Raw genomic sequence first — 7,344 nt, 5'->3', positions numbered from 1 at the left:
TAACCCTAACCTCTAACCCAAACCAAACCCAACCCCAACCCTAACCCCAACCCAACCCTAACCCTAACCCTAACCCTAACCCTAATCCCACCTTAACCCTAACCACCCTAACTCCTAACCCTAACCCTAACTAACCCTAACCCTAACCCTAACCCTAACTTAACCCCACAACCCTAACCCTAACCCCAACCCCAACCTAACCCAACCTAAACCCTAACCCAAAACCCTAACCCTAACCCCTAACCCAACCCCAACTAACCCAACCTAAACTAACCCTAACCCTAACCAAACCCAACTCGCCCTAACCTAACCAACCCTAAACCTAAATGCCTAACACAAAACAAAAAACCCTAACCCTAACCCTAACGCTAACCCTAACCCTAATTGTAACCGAAAGCCTAAGCCTAACCCGAACCCGAATCCGAACCTCTAACCCTAACCCTAACCCTAACCCTAACCTGAATCCGAACCCTAACCCTAACCCTAAACCTGCAACCCAACCCTATCTCAACATTAACCCAACCCAACCCTATCCCTAACATTAACCTGAACCCTAGAGCAACTAATAACTCCTAAACCTAGACCCTTTAACTCCTAACCCCAATAAAAAACAAAATATCAACTAAAAAAACCCAACCCAACCCTAACCCCAACCCTAAGCCTAACCCTAACCTATAACCTAACCCTAACCCTCAAACCCTAACACAACCCTAACCGTAACTCCTAAGTCCAAGCCTAACTCCTAACAGTAACCATCAACCCTAACCCTAACCTAACTCGAACCCCAACAAAAACAAAAACACTAACTCTAACCCTATCCCTAACCCTAACCCAACCTTAAACCCTAACCCTAACCCTAACCCTAACCCTAATCTCAACCTCAACCCTAACCCTAACCGAAACCCTAACGTTAACTAACACAACCCTAACACAAACCCTAAAACTAATGACCTTAAACCCTAACCCTAACCCTAACCCCCTACTCCTCAACTCATAACCATAAACCCAACCCTAACTCAAAACCCTAACAAACCCTAACCCTAACCCTAACCCAAACTATAACCATAACCATAAACCTAACTCCCTAAACCCCCTAACCCTAACCCAAACCCCAACTTATCCTAACCCTAATCTTGGCCTAAACCATATCCCAACCCTAACCCTAACCCTAACGCCAACCCAACCGTAACTCAACCCCAACTCAACTCTCAACCAACCCTAACCCTATTCCTAACCCTAACCCTAACGTTAACCCAAATAACCTCTGAACCCTAACCCTAACCCTAACCCTAGTAATAAACCTGCTGAAATCCCTAATCCCTAACTTCTAACCAGAGACCTAACCCTAACACTAACCCTAACCCTAACCTGAACCCAACCCTAACCCTAACTCCTAACTCTGAACCAGAGAACTAACAAAAAACCCTTCCTAACACAAACCAAATGAACCCTAACCTATAATAATAAAAAAAAAACCAACCCCTAACTATAACCTAACCCAAACCCTACCCCAAACCATAACCTTAAAAATAAACCCTAACCCTAACCCAAACCCTAACTCTAACCAGAGACCTAACCCTAACACTCAACCCTAACCCTAAACTAACCAACCCTAACCGTAAAACCCTAGAAAACAAAAAAAACCAGACAAACCCTAACCCTAACCCTAACTATAACCTATAACCCATAACCATAAACCCTAAACCCTAACCTAAACCTAACCAACCCTAACTAAAACCCTAACCTAACCCAAACCCTAACCCTTAACCTAGCCCTACTCCTAACCTTCACCCTAACTATAACCATAAATCTAACCCATATCCCAACCCTAACCCTAATTATATATATAAACCTAACCCAAATCCTAACTGCTAACCCAACCGTAACTCAACCCCAACCCCCCTAACTCCTAACCCTAACCCTAACCCTAACCCTAACCCTAACCCTAACCCTAACCCTAACCCTAAACCTAACCTAACTAACCCTAACCCTAACTCCTAACCTAACCCAAACCCTAACCCTAACCCTAACCCAAACCCTAACCCTAACCCTAAAAATAACGAACCATAACCCTAACTCAACTTCAGTTTCAACTAAGCCCTAACCAAACTAAACACCAACCTAAACCCCAACCCTTAACTTAACAAACCCTGAATCCTATCCCTAACCCTAACTCTAACCAGAGACCTAACACTAACACTAACCCTAACCATTACCATAACCCTAAACCTATCCCAAACCCTAACCCTAACGCTAACGATAACCCTAACCCAAACCCTAACCATAAAAATAACCTGAACCCTAACCCTAACCCTAACCCTAACTCTAACCAGAGAACTAACACTAACACTAACACTAACCCTAACCCTAACACAAACCAAAACCCTAACTGTAACCCTAACTCCTAGACCTAGTACCAGGAAAACCCAAAACCTAAACCCTAACCCTAACCCTAAACCTAACCCAAACCTAACCATAAACCTCAAACCTAACGTATAACCCTAACCCTAAACCCAACCTTAACCCGAACTCCTAACCCTGGGGGAATAACCTGAACCCTAAACCTAACCCCTAACTCAAAACCCTAACTCTTTAACCAGAGACCCTAACCTATCCATAACATAAACCTAACCCTAACCCTAACACAAACCCAAACCCTCAACCAGTAACCCCTAACCCTAGACCTAATAAAAAAAAACCTAGATCCCTAACTCCCTAATCCAACTCAACCCCTAACCCTAACCTCCTCCTAACACTAACCCAAACCCTAAAACTAAAAATGAAAACCCTAACCCTAACCCTTACCCTAACCCTAACCACAACCATAAACCAACCCTTAACCAAAACCCTAACACTCAACCCTAACCCTAACCAACAATTAAATCCCAAACCTAATTAACCCTAACCTAAACCTAATGACAAACCTTAACCCTAACCCATAAACCCAACCCAACCTAACCATAAACCTAAACCCTAACCCTAACACAACCCTAACCCTAACTATAACCATAAACCTAACCCAAACCTAACCTAACTCCTAACACAACTGTAACTCAATCCCAACCCTAACCATAACCCTAACTCAAACCTAACTCTAACCCTAACCCAAACCCCAACCATTACCCTAACCCTAACTCTAACCATAATGATAAACCCAACCCTAACTCAACCATAATGATAAACCCCTAACCCAATCCCAATCCTAATCCTAACCTAACTCCTATCCCAAACCCTAACGTATAACCCTAACCCAAACCCTAACCCTAAAAATAACCTGAAACCATAACCCTAACCCTAACTCTAAGCCTAAGCCTAACCCCAACACAAACTAAAAAACACCAACTCTAACCCAACAAACCCAAGCCTAACTCCAACCTTAACCCTAACCCTAACCCTATCCCTAACTATAACCATAAACCTAAACCTAACCTTTAACACTAACCCTAAACCTACCCCAACCCCAACCCCAACCTTAACCCTAACCCTAACCTAACCCTAACCCTATCCATATCCATAACCATAACCCTAACCCTAACACAAACCCTAAAACAAATGAAAACCCTAACCCTAACCCAAAGCCTAACCCTAACCCTAACCCTAACCATAACCATAACCATAAACCCAACCCTCAACGAAAACCCCAACCTTAACCCAAACCCAAAAAACCAAACCCAACCCTAACCCTAACTCCTGACCCCAACTACCCTAACCCTAACCCTAACTATAACTATAACTATAACCATAAACCTAACCTCACTCCCAACCTCCTTTAACCCTAATTATAACCCTAACCACCATAACCATAACCATAAACCCAACACTAACTAAACCCTAACTCTAACCCTAACCCTAACCCGAACCCTAACCATAACACTAACCCTAAACCTAACCCAACCACAACCCCAACCTAAACCATAACCCTAACCCTAACCCTAACCCTATCCATAAACATAAACCTAACCCTAACCCTAACACAAACCCCTAAAACAAATGAAAACCCTAACCCTAACTATAACCATAACCATAAACCCAACCCAACCCTAACTAAACCCTAACTCTAACCCTAACCCTAACCCAAACCCTAACCCTTATCCTAGCCCTACTCCTAACCCTAACCCTAACTATAACCAGAGATAAACCCAACCCTTACCCTCAACCCAACCCAAACTATAAAATATAAACCCAACCCCAACCCTAACCCTAACCCTAACCTCAACCCTAACAATAAACTGGGAACCCTAACCCAATCCTAACTCAACCGTAACCCTGAACAGTAACCTTAACCCTAACCATAACGATAAACCCAACCCTAACTCAACCCTAACCCTAACCCTAACCCTAACCCTAACCCTAACCCTAACGTTAACCCATACCCTAACCCTAACCCAAAACCTAATCCTAACCCTAACCCTAAACCTAACCCAAACCCTACCCCTAAACCTAACGATAACCCTAACCCAAATCCTAACCCTAAAAATAACCTGAACCCTAACCCCTAACCCAAACCCTAACTCTAACTAGAGACCTAACCCTAACACTTCAACCCTAACCCTAACACAAACCCAAACCCTAACCCTAACCCTAACCCTAACCTGGGCCAAAAAAAAAAAACAACAGACCTAATCCTAATCCTAATCCTAACCCTAACCCTGTGACCTAACACAAACCCCAAACAAAACCCCAATCCTAACCCTAACTCCTAACCCTAACCCCAACCCTAAAAACCAACCCTAACTCAAAACCCTAACACTAACTCCTAGCCCTAACCCTAACCCAAACCTTAACCCTAACCCTAACCCTAACCCTACTCATAACCCTAACCCTATTACCATAAACCTAAACCTAACCACAACCCTAACCCTAACTATAACCAACTAAACCTAACCCAAATTCTAACCCTAACCCTAACTCTAACCCTAACCCTAACCCTAACCCTAACCCTAACTCTAACCCTAACCCAAACCCCAACTCCATTACCATAACCATAACCCTGATAAACCAACCCTAACCCTAACCCTAACCCCAACCCTAACCCTAACCCTCAATCCTTAACCCTATCCTAAACCTAACTCCAACCATAACTCCACCTAACCCAACCCTAACCCTAACCCAACCCAACCCTAACCCTAACCCTAACCCTAACTCTAACCCTAACCCCAACCCCAACCCTAACCCAAAAACACCAACTCTAACCCTAAGCCAAACCCTAACCCTAACCCAACCCTAACCCTAACCCTAACCCTAACCCTAACTATAACCCTAACCCTAACCCTAACCCTAACCGATAACCCTAACCCTAACCCTAACCCTAAACCCTAACCCCAACCTTAAACCCTAACCCTAACCCTAACCCTAACCCTAACCCTAACCATATCCATAAACCCAACCCTAACCCTAACACCAACCCTAACCAAAATGCCAAACCCTAACCCTAACCCAAACCCTAACCCTAACCCTAACCCTAACCCTAACCTATAACCCCAAACCCTAACGAAACCCTAACCCTAACCAAACCCAAACCCAAACCCTAACCCTAACCCTAACCCCTACCCCTAACCCTAACCCTTTAACTCCTAACTCCTAACCCTAACCTAACCCTAACCCTATAACCCACCCTAACCATAACCTAACCCCAACCCTAACCCTAATTAAATACTCAACCCTAACCCTAACCATAACCAAAACCCTAACCCTAACCTCAAACCTCTAACTCCTAACCCTAACCATAACCATAACCATAAACCCAACCCCAACTAACCCTAACCCCAACCCTAACCACCTAAAACCTAAACCCTAACCCTAACCCTAACCCAACCCTAACCTAAACCCAACCCTAACCCTAACCCTAACCCTATAACCATAAACCTAACCTAACCCCAACCCTAACCCAACACAAACAAAAAACCCTCTAACCCTAACCAAACCCCAACTATAAACCCAACCCTAACTAAACCCTAACTCTAACCCTAACCCTAACCCGAACCCTAACCCTAACCATAACACTAACCCTAAACCTAACCCAACCACAACCCCCCAAATCTAAACCCTAACCCTAACCCTAACCTAACCTCAACTCCTATCCATAACATAAAACCTAACCCTAACCCTAACACAAACCCTAACCCTAACCCTGCAAACCCTAACCCTAACCCTAACCCTAACCCTAACCATAAACCCAACCCTAACCCTAACCCTAACTCTAACCCTAACCCAAACCCTAACCCTAACTCCCAAACCTAGCCCTACCCTAACCCTTAACCAACTCTAACCATAACCTAACTTACCCCATAAACCCTAACCCTTACCCCCAACCCTAACCCTAATTATAACCCTAACTCCTAACCCTAACCCTAACCCTAACCCTAACCCTAACCCTAACTATACCCATAAACCTAACCCAACCCTAACCCTAACACAACTAAACCTTAACCCTAACCCTAACCCTAAACCCTAACTCTAACCCTAACGTTAACCCCAACCATTACCCCTAACTCCTAACCCTACAACCCTAACCCTAACCCTAACCCTAACGTTAACCCTATCCCAACCCTAACCCTAACCCAAAACCCTAACTCCTAACTCAACTCCTAACCCTAACTCCTAACCCTAACCCAGACCTAACAAAACACCTAACCCTAACCCTAAGCTAAACCCTGCTTCAACCCAACCTTAATCCTAACCCTAACTATCCCCTAACTCCTAACCTAAACCCTAACCCACTAACCCTAACCCCAACCCTAACCCTAACCCTAACCCTAACTCCTAACCCCCTAACCCTAACCCTAACCATAACCATAACCCTAACCCTAACCCTAACCCTAACCCTAACCCTAACCCTAACCCTAACCCTAACCCTAACCCTAACTCTAAACCCTAACCCTAACCTAATCCTAACCCTAACCCTAACCCTAACCCTAACCCTAAACCCTAACCCTAAACCCTAACCCTAACCCTAACCCTAACTATAACCATAACCATAAACCCAACCTAACTAAACCCTAACCCTAACCCTAACCCTAACCCAACCCTAACCCTAACCCTCAAACCTAACCTAACCCAACCACCAACCTAAACCCTAACCCTAACTCCTAACCCTATCCATAAACATAAACCTAACCCTAACCCTAACCCTAAAACCTAACCCCTAACCCTTCCTAACTATAACATAACCATAACCCTAACCCTAACTAAACTAACTCTAACCCTAAACCCAAACCCTAACCCTTAACCCTAACCCTAACCTAACTCTCTAACCATAAACCTAAACCCTAACCCTAACACTAACCCTAACCCTAAACACAAACCAACCTAACCCAACCCTAACCCTAACCCTTAACCTTTAAC

Source organism: Pseudonaja textilis, chromosome 1, assembly GCF_049901715.1.
Source record: "Pseudonaja textilis isolate UNSWEBS1 chromosome 1, rPseTex1.2, whole genome shotgun sequence".
Lineage (NCBI taxonomy): Eukaryota > Metazoa > Chordata > Lepidosauria > Squamata > Elapidae > Pseudonaja > Pseudonaja textilis.
The sequence above is the reverse complement of the archived record's forward strand: the minus strand, read 5'-3'. Positions refer to the sequence as shown.